Genomic DNA, 16,395 nt, shown 5'->3' on the forward strand with positions numbered 1-16,395 from the left:
AATTGGAGATTTGGTTCATAACTCATTCTCTTCTGTGATGTTCTGGTAAACATCTGCTGAGGTAGAAACGGCAAGAGAGTTATCCTTCGTAGTCTGTAGCAGCAAAAACAGAGAGTCTTGCAGCATCTTAAAAACTGGTACATTTACTATAGCATAAGCTTCTGTGAACAACAGTTGGCTTAAGTGTTTGTGGGGGTACCTGACAGAGCTGCTATTTATTTGCCCTGAAGTTGAGAAGCCCCCACCCTAGGGAAGTTTGTCTCACTCTGCAGACTTCCAGGTGCCAAGCTGAGGTGACCATCTTCCAGTTAGTAATTGTAATCTGCCTCAGAGATCTTAAATCTTAAGGTGAAGTTAGCAGTATTTTAATGTGAATAAGCTTGTGAGTTGTGACTGATCTATACTGAAAGGTACAGTGCAGCTCACATGATTGAATATTCATTTATTACCTTCCCCCGATTATCTGCACATATAATACTAGATATTGAAGAAAAGAGTTCTAGCCTGTTTTTTGAAAATGCATATACTGCTTTTCAACAATAACAAAAAAAGTTCAAAAGAAAGGGAGGGAGAGAAGGAGAATATATACCAGCAGAAAGCCACTGGAAAAGATGCTATGCAGGAGTGAATAGGGACGGTTGCTGTTCTCCTGCCAAATTTCGGCCAGTTTGGACAATATGTTTCTTATCCGACTGGTTCCATGCATTAAAGCAGGGCTGTCCAAACTCTTTGGTAGGAGGGCCACATCATCTTTCTGACACTGTGTCGGGGGCTGGGAAATAAAAGAATTTATATTTAAAATTTGAATAAATTTACATAAATGAATATATGTATTAGAGATGGAACTTATGAATGAAGAATGAAGGTCTTGCAATAGCTCAAGGCCTATAAATAACCTTGCACAAAGCAAGGCCAGCCTTTCCTTCACTTCTACTGCTGCATCACAGACATGAAACAGTAAGCAGAGGAGGGAGCCCTTGTCCCACAGCTCATGCAAGAGGTCAAACAGTTGGCTGTCACGCTGAGAGCAATTGCATCAGGCCAGCGTGGGCTCCAGCAAGTGTCCAGAGGGCCAGAGGCTCATTGGAGACTGCGGTCTCCCTGAGAGCTGGATTGGGAGTCCTCGAGGGCCGCAAGTGACCCCAGGGCCGGGGTTTGGGCACCCCTGCATTAAAAAATATGCACACTCGCAGCGCGCACACACATCCAGACCCATCTCTTCACCTTCTTGGTAGATATTTCTAGTTACTTGAAGGGATTCATTCCAAATGAAGGGGTGTGAGGGGAAAGGCTATGTGGTGTATATGCCCATCTTTTTAACATGTAGGGCCACTTGGATGAGAAAATGTTCTCCAAACCAGCTCTATTAGAGAATCACACCTTAAAATCTCTTGAGGACATTCTAATACTTGAGTTCTTACTTTCAGCCTGAAATATGTAGCATCCAGATGCACTATTTGATCCGTTCTTGGCAAAAACAAGGCCTCTACTATGTGCAGTAGTTCTGGAATGGATCCATAGAAGTGCGAGCAGAGTTCTGCTCATGCAGTAGGACTTAGCTGCCTCCTCCTTGCATTGTGCCAGTTGGACAAACATTACTCCAGCAAAATCTATTAACAGAAAATATATATATTTAAAAATCTGTATACTAGCACCTTGAACTTCTAAGGCATTCAATTACAGTAAAGAAAAAGTTGTATCTATTGCATTTGGCATTTTCTTGTGAACAGGCATATTTTATAACAATATACCTCTGCTTATACCTCTGCTTCTCATTCTGAAAATCACTTTGGTGTGCTAATAAACAGTTCATTAAGCAACTCAAGTATATGGTTGCCAAGCCCAAAGTTTAAAGAGTGCAAATCCATTGAAGTTGTATTATAGTAAGTGATATCCTGGTGCTCCCAACAGTAGCAACCACCAGTAGCAAAATGAAATCTCTAAATGGTGCTTATCCACCCACCTCCAACTGCTTAAAATGGATGTGAAAAGGAAATAATGCTACCTGATGTGCAAGTAGAACAAATGCAGGCCAGTTGTGTGGTTCTAGTGCCACACCCTGCCTATTTTGTCAGAATTGTGGCATAGTTGAGGTTTGAACAGAACACAAAGAAGAGTGCAATTTATTTGTTTGGCAAAAATTAAGATATTGTGAGTGTTTTTTCCCCAGTGTCTTGATGTTCCCTCCATTCTGAAACCCTAAGCGACAGTTTCACAGCTGAGACTGAGGTGTTTGTATGTATGTATTGAAGTGTAATCACTGCTCACAGCATACAAACTGTAATAGACAGGTTGGCATGACTGTTCTGACTTCTTTTTCTCCCAGCTTTAAATGTGCCAAATCTAATTTTTAAATCTTATTAGATTCCATTTTTCCTTAGTAGGTAGATTGCAGGGTTTTGGCCTCTTCACAGCTTTGGATATAATGAACCAGGGTTGAAATGTACCCCGGGGGGGGGGGACGAGGATAAAGAGTTAATGAAATGATAGCTGGGGTGTACCAGCATTGGATGAAGTTGTGCGTGTGTGTTACGGTCTTTCTGAGAACAAAACATTGGGTTATGTGTTTCAAGCAAAAGAGAGTAGAGTTAGTAGTGACAAGTGTAACCCAAAATTATCAGTCAACCTTTGACCTTTTTTCTCTGTCCTCCTTTCCACCTATGGCAATGGTTTATGCTACTTTGAGGGTAAACCTGGGGGCGACATTGTCAAGTTCTGGTCAAGAGCCAGCAGGGACAATGACTTGCATCTCTACGCTTAGCATCTAATTAAAACACTGTATTGTTACGTAATTATTGTAAATGAGCAGACCTTTGCATGAATTCAGTTTGAGTTGTTGTATGTTTATGTTCCACCCCCCAGAAATGGACGACTGACTTGAAAAATCTCAGGATTCTGTTGCTTAGTTAGACAGTAGTGACAGAGAAAAATTTTCAGAAGATGGAGACATAAGTAGTTGATTTGCTGAGATTTTATTATTTCTATGATTGTATGAGATGGTAAGGAGCAGTACACCACTAATTTGCCTACACAGAAGAATAGCAGCTGTTATTGTTCCAGTTCTAATGACAAGATCTTGTCAGTTACAGGTGCACAGTTACATTTTTGTTATAGCTTGACTGAGTAGCAGCGGTCTGCCATATATCCTGCTGCTCTTGTGGTTTTTCTTCTAACTGCTTTTTTCGTCCTGGCAACTTAAGCTGAATACACGACATGCTTGCCTCAGACATTGGCATATTTGACCTACCTACTCTGACCCACATACTCAAGCCATATGTACTGCTTGTGGGTGCTGTGTAGCTGCTTTAACTCTATTTTCAGTCCTACGCCATTCTTTTCTCCACATCAGTAGGCTGCTCACTGGGAGGTAGGGGGAAGGAATTGTTGGAATTAAGACACATTGGTGATGCTGAAACAGAAGGAAAACATTCTGCAAAGCTTTTAAGTGGCCTCACTTGCAGAGTGTTTGTTTTTGTGTCAGCAGGGTAAATGACTTGCATTTCTATGCTTTTCACCTCTCTCTAACTCTTGGGTCTTATTTATCAAGAGGGAAGGGCAGCTGTGAGAAACTGAAGCTGTAGTCTTTAGCAGATCTAATTTAGATCTAATTTAGCTCTGCAGAGCAACATTTGATCATTCTGACTTAGCTGATGTAAGCATGTACGTCCTTATGTTCCACCCTCTAACACAGAATGGATTTAGGTAGGAAATGGACCTCCACTGCCCTTATTGCTAGAAAATGATAATTTAAAGAGATATTTGGAGTGGCATGTAAAAATGATTATGGAGCCTACTCTCTTACTTTGTTGTTTCAGGAAAGACAAATGTGAAGGAATTTGATTACCTATTTCAAAGTTGAAAAACTGGTAGCATTTAAGTTTGGGACCTGGGTTTCAAACCTGACATTAAAAAATGACAGCACTAAGAGACCAGTAGCTTAGAGGTTTCATTCTCCCTGGGAACACTGCTGCAGATCTCCATTATATACTGTAATAAAAAAAAGTTTCAAAGGAAAGCTCTCGGTATGAAACAACTGGGCTAGCAAAGCCCATTCTATTCAATTTGGATTTTATTAGGACTATGTGTTTCTTCCCACTATAGGTGTTAAATTGAAATAGCATAGCTAACAAGTTAGTACTGTCACATTGGCTGCTGTTGTGAATGAATCTGTTCTTGTACATGTTTAGAAATGGATATCTGTATAGAAATACCCTTGTATTGAGTGGCATTTTGATATCAGTTTTTTTCTGCTTAATCATGACTACATTTCATATATAACCCATAGTCAATAATTTGGGGTTAGTGTATTAATAGATTAATCAGTTACATTTGCATATGAGCAACAAAGATAGTTCTGAAACAATAAGTCAGCATCTTTTTCTTTAGATCGGGAGTTGGCAAACGTTTTTGCAGGAGGGCCACATCATCTTTCTGACACTGTGTCAGGGACAAGGGAAAAAAGAATTTACATTTCAAATTTGAATAAATCTACATAAATTTACATAAATGAGTACATTAGAGATGCAACTTATATGAATGAATGAATTTTACTGAATTTATTCTTTCTTTCTTTCTGAAACCTTTATTGGCATATCAAACGATTAACAATTGTACTTTACAATTGACATGACAATTTGCATAACACTCAACAATTTAAACAAGATACTAGAATTATTTAAATTCTAACAGCGTTACTTTAAGGATCTCGGATAAATAACCAGCAACAGCTGCAGTTAGGGAATCACAAACATCACTCATAAACTTGGAGAGAATAATATCAGAGGGGATAAGGTCAGAAGGGATCCAAGAATCAAGGTAATGATTCCGAATATCAAAGCGTGCTGGGCAAAGAAAGAGTATATGAAACAAAAAATCAGGAGTCTCATGACAAAAGAGACAGAGCCTTTTCTCCCGTGGAATGTTAAAAAACGGCCAGAATGAACTGCCGACGGGAAAATATTGAGACGAGCTAACATAAAGGCTCGTCTATGTAACGGATTGGTTAATGTATAAAAATAATTAGATGCATGATTAAAGGATGGGGCCAAACCAAGGGAAAGAGGGGAACAAACAGAATTGAGACTATTACTTAGATAATTGAATTCAAATGCTAAGAGCTTGTCTTTTATCAAAGAATATGCTCTTGGAAGACTCATATCTGCCAGGGATTATAATGAGAGGTCGAGAGAAGCAAGTTTATTTTCTATCAACCGAAACCAAGAAGAAAAATAAGTATTTCTTATCAAATCATATAATAAGGAACCGGAATGAGAATTTAAAAACAGCTTAAGCCAATATTTAAAAGTAAGTAACCAGGCTGTAGTTGTTGGAAGATGGATACCTAATTCTAGGATAATTGTGGAAACACGAATTAAATTTGGAATCCCTAGAATTCTACGAAAAAAAGATGCTGCGATCTGATCAATATCCTTATTAATTACTTTAATCCAAATTGGGGCACCATAAAACAAATGAGAAAGAATTTTGGGCTGAAAGATCTGGATAGCAGCAGGAACATACTGGTTACCTTCATTATAAAAAATTTTTAAAATTGCTTTAAGTTGGGGAGAAAGAGATGAAGTGATAGCTTTCTTATGAAGAGACCAAGAAAGTTTATAATGAAATATAAGACTCAAATATTTATAAGACTGGACTTGCTTATATATATTTGGACCTATCGTCCATGTTATAGGGGACCAAGAGCGGGAAAACACCATAATTTGAGTTTTGTTTGAATTGATCGTTAGGTCATTTAGTGTACAGTACTCCTGAAATTTAGCCAAGATGCAGCGAAGTCCAGATTTAGTTAGAGATAATAGTACTGCATCATCTGCATACAAGAGAGTAAAGACAGGGACCCCGTTTAGAACCGGAGTAGAATGAGTAGAAGAAGAAAGAAAAGAAGGTAAATCAGATAGAAATAAATTGAATAATAAGGGAGCAAGGATACAACCCTGACGGACACCACTGTGAATAGGAAATCTGTCAGTGAGAATATTAGAATTTGGGATCCGAACCTGACAAAAATTTTGAGAGTATAATTGACGTAGCAGGAATAATAAACGCGTCTATTCCCCATTTAAGTAGTTTGGACCATAAAAGGTCTCTATTCACAGAATTAAAAGCACCTTGGAGATCAACAAATGCAGCAAAAAGGTTAGCTTTATTATAAATAAAATACTTCTCTGCTAAATAAGTCAACGTAAAAATATGATCAAGGGTGGAAGCTCCTGCCCGAAAACCAATCTGTTCCTTTCTGGGGAGGTTATTAGAAATTGCCCAGGAAGAGAGTTTTATTAAAAGATACTTTGAATACAATTTTCCAATGTTTGATAATAAACTTATTGGGCGATAATTTGAAGGTGATGAAGGGTCACCTTTTTTGTAGACTGGAATGAGAGTAGATGTCAACCAGGCATCAGGAAAACGACCTGTGGAATTAATCAAGGTAAAAAAGGATGCAAGTGGTTCTGCCCACCAATTGGGATTATTAGACAAAGTTTCATTCAAAATGTTATCAGGCCCAGGAGCTTTACCGGATTTTAAAGAAAGAATTAACTCATGTATTTCATTAGGGGAAACTGGAGGCCATTCCAAGAGATCCTGTGGAGTACTGCTGGGAAGTTGAATTGGGGACAAAGATGAGAATTTTTTTGAAAAAAAGTCAACCCAGGTAACCGCAGAGATAGATGGAAGCAAATTTGAAATTGAACAGGTTGATCTGGAAACTAAAGTCCAAAAGGCCTTTTGATTATGGGAAATAATTGCAGAATGTAATTGGTCCCACTTACGCAGAGCATACTGATGTCTTTTCTCATCAAATAATTCATAGCATGTTCTGCGTAAATAAAAATAGTCTCTTAAAAAAGATGGGATTGGATGAGAACGAATAAAAAAAAAAGAGAGCGTATTTGTTTCTTTAATTGCCAACAATCAGCATCAAACCAAGAATTATGGTTAAAAGGAACCCTGGATGGTTGTGAGGAACTAGAGAAGCTAAGAAAATTAACTAGAGAATCAATTAAAGAATCGTAATCTCTTATAGCTGAGGATGGGGAAGAAAAAGAAAGAAGGTTACGGATGAGAACAATAGTCTCCGGGTGACTAGTCCACTGGGAAAAAGCTTGTTGTGAAGTAAAGGACCATTTATAAGATCGACTGGAGTTAGAAGGAAATGAAGAAGAGTGGGGCACATCATGGGGAAAAGAAAATGTTAATAAAAGTGGAAGGTGATCTCTCTCAGAATGATGGCCCACTGAGAAATCAGAGAGGAAAGGTAAGAGATCAGGGGAAACAAGGGCATAATCAATAACACTCGGGCCTCTCACTGAAAAATGAGTAAACTCTCCTGGGGAATCATTACCTCTAGAGCCATTTAATATAACTACATTAGCAGAGGCACATAAGTCGACAAAGGAAGCAGCATAACTATTAAAGGATAAATCTTTGGAAACCCTTGGAAGATGAAGCCAAGGAGGGATGTGGTCATCCATAAACCAGTTCATATGTTGGACTAGCGCAGAATTACTGGGGCCAATTCTAGTATTAAGGTCCCCTATTATTATCAGCAAAGCAGAAGGAAAAGCTTTTAAATTTTCTTCTATAAGTTTTTCAAGAGATTCCCATAGATTGGAGGGAGTAATAGCAGCAGGGGGGATATACACATTAAACAGCAAAATCTTAAAAAAATTTATCTGTAAAAGAAAAATTTGACAATACAAAGATTGAATTGGTATATGAGAAAAGGAAAAAGGTGATGATAACTTTACAAGACAACAAAGTCCAACACGTGGACGTCCCAAAATATTATTTTTGAAAGCGGGTAAATGGTAGGGAGTATAACCAGGAATGGACGGGGAAGACAAAGACCATGTCTCCTGAAATAAAATTACATCAAAAGTTTTCAGAAAATTGATGAAATCTTTATCTGAAGCTTTTCTGGACCACCCCGAAATGTTCCATGAAATTATAATAATAGTCATAACGTTATGCAAGGAAGGAGAACAACAATCAGTTAGTCAACGGGGAGAGGGGAAAGCAGAATGACTTTTAGGGGAAGCTTGAGGATCTTGTGAAACCTCTAGCTGAGTTATAATTGAGTTAGGAGGGGTGATCTGAGTATCTAAAGGAGGGCCAGATGTAAATTTATTAATCTCGTTGTTTTTTAACGTACTGGAACCAATAAAATCAAAATTTAAAGGTGGGGGATATTGAGAGGAAGCATCAATTAAACAAAAAGAGTCAGATAAAGAACTTTTCTTAATAATACAAGTAGGAAAAAGGGATGTATGTGAAAGGGGCATCGGATTCGGGTTAGAGGGAGCAACTGGAAGAGATAGAACATCATTTGGAATCAAAGCATCAGTAGAGATTTCTAAATTCGACATAATAGGCATTGGAGAAGGCTGACTAAAATAAGGATCATCCGGTCCTACAGAAGAATTAGGCAACAGGTTTGTTTTGGAAAATGCAATTTCTTGTTTATCAGCCTCCAAAGGGCAAGGAAGGGGAAATAATTTGGAAGCAGACAAAGAGCAATCCAAAAGGGGTATAGTAGAGGAACCATTCTTTGCCGAACAGGGAGACTGTGCTGATGCAGGAACGTCCATATTTCCTCCTTGGAGAGAAATTTTAGATGGAACCAGTTTGGTTATGGAGGTATCACGAAAATAACGATGTACAGATATACCTACTTCCTGGAGAAATCTGGAGGTGGCAAATGAGAGTCTCGAAATATATGAGGAACGAAATTCCAGGAGGAGACGAAGAGGGCGACGAACAGAAGGTAGATGGACTGAATTCCGTAAATCCACCTTAGAAACAGGAACATTCAGCAAGGAGGCTAAATGTCTTCTGGCCAAATGGATTGTAGACCAGGCTGGGTGTCTCCTGGGTGCCAGTTGATCAAATGATAGCACAGCTGCAGAAGCTTGATAAACCAGTTGGCTTGAACATTCCAGCAAAGTTGCAGAGACAAACTTAGAGTGAGATGTTGAGGCTAAAGTAGAATGTCTCATCTCCAATGCAGATTGAGAAAAATTTTTAACAAAAAAGTTTGATAGCTTAGAAATCATTTGGTGTTGCTCCTTTAAAAGGCTCAATATATGGGAGATCTGAGAAAATATAGAAGATACTGTCTGGGCCGTCAATTGAGAATATTCCTTAAGCTTCGTAGATAATTCATAAGGATCTCCATTAATCATTTGTGCACTCCCCTCCAACTGAGAAGACTGCTGAGTTTCCAGCAGAGGTTGTTCTTTCGAAAGGGGAGACACAGGCTGGAAAAACTTCCAGAGACGGCTGACTCACAGAGAGTTCTTTGGAATTAGAGTTGTAGGAGGGCATAAACTTCTCTAATTTAGTTTGTTTCAAAGAAGGTAATGATGGCTCAAGGTCAGGACTAGACGGAGACAAAGCTCTTTTACGCCTCATTTGGAAAGACTGCTTAGCCGTAGTTTTACAAACAATTGAGCTCTGCACAAAGAAATGGCGGCCAAATAACAACAGGCTGACGATAAACTCAAGGGCAAGGCATATCAAACTCAAGCACTGTAAAAGCAAAAACATGCTGGGAAGAAGTTCCTTAGTTCACAAGCAAGCAAAAATAAGACAAAACACTCTCCAAATTGGCAGGGAAAATTAAAACAAAGTACAGTTACCGGAGCTCCGAATTCCAGCGTCCTGTGGCTTGGACTCTCCCACGTGACCTCCCCAACTCAATTTATTTATAATACACATGAGAACTATAATATAGGCATGTAGAACCACATGAGAACAATGAACTGTTTGCCACACAGCTCTTGCACAGTGAAAACATACGGACCAAACCAGAAACACATGGAGACATCAGTTGTTCAAAGACATTTGGGGTGTGTGTGTAAATAATGCCCAGGGAAAAGCAGAAAACACAAAGACACAAATTGATGCACTTGGGACAATTATGGTTGTGCTTTTGCCAAACATGCAGACCAAATAACTCCTGAGCACACACCTCCAACATAAAGCACAGATTGGCACATAGCTGTTATTAGAGGCAAGGAAAAACATGGGATGCTTTGGAATTTAATTTCACCAGAGACAACATTAGAACAGCCCCATTGGATCAGTCCATAGGCCCATCTAGTCCAGCTTCCTGTATCTCACAGTGGCCCACCAAATGCCCCAGGGAGCACACCAGATAACAAGAGACCTGCATCCTGGTGCCCTCCCTTGCATTGGCATTCTGACATAGCCCATTTCTAAAATCAGGAGGTTGCACATATACATCATGGCTTGTAACCCATAATGGATTATTCCTCCAGAAACTTGTCCAATTCCCTTTTAAAGGCATCCAGGCCAGATAGCGTCACCACATTCTGCGGCAAGGAGTTCCACAGACTGACCACACGCTGAGTAAAGAAATATTTTCTTTTGTCTGTCCTAACCCTCCCAACACTCAATTTTAGTGGGTATCCTCTGGTTCTGTTGTTATGTGAGAGTGTAAAGAGCATCTCTATCCACTTAATCCTTCCCCTGCATAATTTTGTATGTCTCAATCATGTCCCCCCTCAGGCGTCTCTTTTCTAGACTGAAGAGGCCCAAACGCTGTAGCCTTTCTTCATAAGGAAGGTGGCCCAGCCCAGTAATAATCTTAGTCGCTCCCTTTTGCACCTTTTCCATTTCCACTATGTCCTTTTTGAGATGTGGCGACCAGAACTGGACACAGTACTCCAGGTGTGGCCTTACCATCGATTTGTACAACGGCATTATAATATTAGCCGTTTTGTTCTCAATTCCTTTTCTAATGATCCCAAGCATAGAATTGGCCTTCTTCACTGCTGCTGCACATTGAGTCGACACTTTCATTGACCTGTCCACCACCACCCCAAGATCTCTCTCCTGATCTGTCACAGACAGCTCAGAACCCATTAGCCTATATATGAAGTTTTGATTTTTTGCCCCAATGTGCATAATTTTACACTTACTTACATTGAAACGCATCTGCCATTTTGCTGCCCATTCTGCCCTAGACCATGAATCTGATGGCCACACTCTTCCTCCCCCCCCCCCAATCATAAAGCACAGATTGAGACATCTGTATCATAGGCAAGGAAAAACATGGAAAAATAATAAGAAAGCAGATATATCTGAGGGATGGAATGGGAGAACACTGGTGGGAGATGGGAGGGTAATGGGTAATGGGGTAATGGGAGAACACTAGGTTTCTAATATTTTCCAAATGGAAAAGGAAAACCTAGAAAGAAGTCAGGCTGCCCACCCCACCAGAGACAGCAGAATAAGAAAAATTAAAAGCAAATATATCTGAGCTCAAGGTCTGTAAAAGGCCTTGCTCTAACTCAGCCTACAGCTTGTGTCTGATAGTTGTGACCAGGCCAGTGTGGGCCAGTCATGGGCCAGTGTGGGCTTCAACAGTCTCCAGTGGGCCTTATGGGGGCGGGGTCTCTGAGGGTGCTAATGGCCCTTGGGCTGGGGTTTACTCACCCTTGCTTTAGAAGTTTAGATAATGCATACATGCATTTCAGGTGTCTCTCATCTTTGCCTACCCTTTCCCAATCTTTTTTCCCCCCTTTGTTTGATTTTAATTGTGTGGCCAGAGTCATAGTTTTATGTTTGTACAGGGCATTGTGTTTTCATATTCCTAATAATATTATTGTCTTCTTGGAAGAGGCATTGGGGGCAGTCCAAATGTTGACTTCAGCTGGCCCAAGTCCCTTGGCTTGGGAGGGTTGCAAACATCCCGTAAAGCACGTTTGCACCTCCTCAGGAGGAAGCCAGGCCGGTGCTCCCAGAAGCACCGGCCTGCGGAGGCCTCTTCCTGGATGGGGGAGGGAGGGCAATGGGTGACCCTGGGGGCGGGCGGTTGGGTGGGCGGGGAGCCGGAGGCGGGACTGGGATCCGGCAGTTATCCGGGGAGAATGGAGCAGCTTCAAATTGTTCCGCTCTCCTTGGACTTGTGCCACCTCAGGAGGTGGTGCAAGTCCGAGAAGACCCATTGGGACCAGCAGCCCTTACCCAGGGGTAAGGGGAAAAGTTTCCCCTTGCTTCTGGCTAAGCTGCTGCTGGTCACAACTCCTGCGCTGCATACAGTGCAAACCTCCTGGCTTGCCTGTTCCAGTGCAGGTTAGGATTGTGCCCATTCTTTATTATGTGAGATCAGAGGGGGATACTTTTTAAAACTGTGATGCTTGCTATTGTAGAGATACTTACCTGAAGTATCTGTGTTTGTTTAAATCTGCTGCCTTATTATTTGGGGCACTATTATCTGCAGTCCATAAAATTGTCTGCCACAATAAATTCATTAGTCTTTAAGATGCTACAAGATGCTGTTTGCTGTAACAAACACAGCAGCCCCTCCAACAGGTCTCAAAACTGCAGCAGTGGATTCTGCAGAGTATTCACAAATGATGTATAGGCTGTGCCTTACCTTGATGCCTCAGCATAATTTCCAGCGTAGTTTTCCATGTAGTTGTCACAGTGTTGGTATTTAATCATGAAATAATGTTTCCTACAATAGTAGGAAAAAAGATCTGAAGCTACTGTGAGGCTGCAGAGTTTGATGAAATTGATCTAGAATTTTATATGCAAGGAAGGAGAATGTGAGATGATGTGATGTGACCGTAAGAATTTGGCATTTATCTGGACTTCCATTAAGAAGAAAAGCCTTTGTAGGTCTTTTGGTTATATAGAACAGTATGAAGATGCCTCCTTTTTCCTTTAATAATAATAATAATAATAATAATAATAATAATAATAATAATAATAATAATAATAATAATAATACAGGTATTTATATACCGCCTTTCATGGTCTTCAGATTTCTCCTCAGACTTTATTTCAAGGCGGTTTACACAGGCAGGCTATACTAAATCCCTATAGGGATTTTTACAGTTGACGAAGGTTCTGTTTTTCAAGAACTACAACGTTTCAGATGGATCCTTTTATGATCTGATATAACATTCTGGCCTCCAGTTTCCTCCCATGCAAGCTGATAATCCTTCATATCTCACTGGAAGGGCGGCCAAAGAGCAGATGGAAAAACCATTGTACAGAAAAACTCGGCTTGTCAGCTGCTTCAAGGTCTCGCAGTTCATGGTGCCGGTGGCCTCGAACTGGCGACCTTCAGCTGTTATCTTCAGGCAAACAGAGGCTCTACCCTCTAGACCAGACCTCCTGCCAGACCTCCTGCCTGTCTCTAGACCAAACCTTTAGCTTTCAGTTTTTCTTTTGATTCCAAATCATGGAAGCGGAATGAATTACAGATGCTCAGCAGATATGTGCAAATAGACATGGCTTGCAAAATCTTCTTTGTTAAATTTGACCGCATTTGTATTAGCTTTTCAGTTAAAGAACAAGAGTTCTGTGCAATCAACCAAATACTTTAACTTCTGCCAATAGTCCTGTTTAGCATTAACATGTCTTAGAGAAACATAATTCTCCTATGATACATAATAGCCATTAATACTTCTGGACTAGTATTGCTTGAGTATGGTGTCTCTCTGCAAAGTCAATTTGACCGAGGCCTAGTTACAGGTTTTGAGATTCTGCTTGCTTCTCAGAATTCAGTTCTAGGCATAGTCACAGCAAATGCATATGAGTGCAAGAGACCCAAAGAGCTGTTTGGAGGAGTTGGGAGAAGACAGACTAGCTTTATTTAAGGTAGAGGAAGGGAGTGGCTAATGGAAGAGCCTTAGGTATCTTATCAAATCAGAAGACACCCAATCATTGTAGCCTTCCTTCATAGAAAAAATAGTCCACCAATCCCCTGTTTATTTTTGCCCTTTTGTGCCCTTTTTTGAAGAGCTGTGAAGTCGGTACACAGAATTCCAACACCAGCCCCATCCGAAATTGCTCCCAGTGCCACAACTCCCAACTCTATGTGGCTTTGGAGTTGGAAGCAATTTTGGGTGGAGTCAGAGACTTTGTGTACAAACTCCAAAGCTGTGTCCTCATAGGTTATCATCTGGTCAACAATGGTATGCCAACTATTATAACTAGGGTTACCAGATACAAATGGACAGAGTGCCTATTCTGTACAATGGTTAGAGCAGTGTTTCTCAAACTGTAGGTTGAGACCCACTATGTGGGTCGCGAGCCAATGGGTCCCCATTTATTTCAATATTTTATTTTTAATGTTTTAGATTTGATGCCACCATGATATGTGATTGCATTTGGGGAAATGTTACAGACCTGTACTTTTAGCAAGGTACTATGTATATTCTTTTAACAGTGACAGCAAATGGCACTTACTCCTGGATAAGTGTGAGTAGGATTGCAGCCTAGGATTGCTAAAAATTTTCCTGCTTAATGATGTCACTTCTGGTCATAACATCACTTATGGTGGGCCCTGAACAGATTATCATTCTAAAATGTGGGTCCCGGTGCTAAATATGTGAGAACCACTGGGTTAGAGGGAATTTTGGCAGCTGCAGCTTTTTAAATCCTTCCATGTTGAGCTGTACCTGCCAAAATTCACTCTTCTGTATAATGGTTAAAGGTATAGGCACGGTGTCTCCATTTGTATTTGGAAACCTTAATTATAACTAGTGGAGCTGTGGAGTTGGTACACAAAACCTTTGACTCCACAGCCCTGCTTTTTTGAGATGGTACAGTTGGAACTATATGTATTAGTCCAGGTGTGGCGGCATTACCATACTGGCAGTTTTATTTTCAGTCTCTTTTCTAATAATCCCTAGCATAAAATTCACGTATCTCACTGCTTCTTGTTTTTGTTATTTTTTCCTGCTTATCTTCTGCATTATTTGGAACTCTCCACTAAAGCAAAGTACATAGAACCTAAAATTAATCCAAGTCCTGACTGTCAGTCTGAAATGCATCTGAAGTGTCATTTTCCTTTTTTAGCTGTAGCATCGTTATGTTTGTGCTGTATTTAGTTGCAATTCATAATTACCACATTGGATCTTCTCTGTGTTTCTCAGCAGTGCTGCTGTCTGTCCCAGTGTTCCAAATTCTGAGTTTGTAAATGGTCTTTTTCACCTTGCTCCACGTTAATCCCTTCAATAAATAGTTTTGCAAACATATGTTCCAAAGACCATTGATTGCCCTTAACGGTTTACATGAGAGAGCAAGAGCAACTTGGTAGTAGTTGCTGGTAGTTAAATGGTAGTTAGGAAGGGACAGAATTGAGACTTATAAATAATGCTTGGAGTACAGAAAGTACGTAGAAGAAGAAACATTCCCTCTCCTAACCTATACATTCCCTCTCCTATACATTCCTATACATTCCCTCTCCTAACCTAACATTCCCTCTCCTAACCTCTCCCTCTCCTGTAGACCCAGGTACATCCAGTGAAACTGATTAACAGTAGACAGACAAAAGGAAGTACCACTTCATATAGCATATAATTATCCTGTGGCTTTCACTGCCACAAGATACAATGAGGTCCACCACCTTGGATGACTTTTAAGAGGGGATTTGACAGAAGCTGGAAGACAAGTCTGTCAGTGGCTACTGCATGGCTCTTTACTACCTCCAGGGGCAGAGTGTGTCTCTGAAAACCAGATGTGGGGAAACACTGTTCACTTGTGTGGTATCTAGATGGCTACTGTGTGGTGAACAAGATGCTGGGCTAGATGGACCTTGGTCTGATCCAGCAGGGCCCTTCAATTCTGAAGAATTGAGCATACTTCCACTTTCCTTTCTCCTTCAAACTGTTACAGGTAGCGCAGAGGCTAGGGAGTAAGATTTGTCTTGGACCCACCAATTGTTGACCTCTTACTTAGATGCTCCAAATCCCAGCTGTATCCATGTAGAAGAAAAGTGTAAGCGTGGCTTTTCGAGTAAGGTTCTTGGCAAGATCGAGCTCCAGGTTTGTACCTGTTCTAAAAGCATTTATCAGAGTGAACCTCAGAAACTGGCTTCTTACACATGAGCTTGATTTAACAAGATAGCTGTGCACTGAACTGATGGTAGATCTCGCCTCTTTGGTTGCCATCAGCGCTATTAATTTATTCCTCCCAATATAAAAACACATGGCGTATAAAAGGTAAGGAACAGCCCCCTTTATGAGAAGAGAAGCAATAAAAATCAGGATGCCGGGCTGATCCACAAAAGCAGGAAAAGATGAAATTTTAATATTAAGAAGTTATTGCAACAATAAAAGAGAAACAATTCTTTCAAGGTCTAGAAGGATATAACAGGAAGGGAGGAACCCACCTCTGTGACATGAGGAAATGGCAGAGGCTGCATTACATTGTGAAGAAAATAGAATTCAGTACTTGCAATGTTCATTTATCAAAGTGGTTCACTACGTTTTTTCTCTTGCGCGCCCCCTTGGCAGCCAATTTTCCTAAATTGTACCTCTCATATTAGCAAAATGTGTGTAATTAATATAGTTGCTGTTATTTCAGATTTATGTTTTCAACTACTGATCCATA

General features: G+C 40.3%; 1 protein-coding gene across 2 annotated transcripts in view; it reads left to right on the top strand.

Annotated features, from left to right (window-relative positions):
* Window positions 1-16,395, top strand: part of MSH2 (mutS homolog 2) — a 98,267-nt gene that overhangs the window by 35,953 nt on the left and 45,919 nt on the right. The window lies entirely within an intron of this gene.

The sequence above is a fragment of the Tiliqua scincoides genome, chromosome 1 (assembly GCF_035046505.1).
Source record: "Tiliqua scincoides isolate rTilSci1 chromosome 1, rTilSci1.hap2, whole genome shotgun sequence".
Classification (NCBI taxonomy): Eukaryota; Metazoa; Chordata; class Lepidosauria; order Squamata; family Scincidae; genus Tiliqua; species Tiliqua scincoides.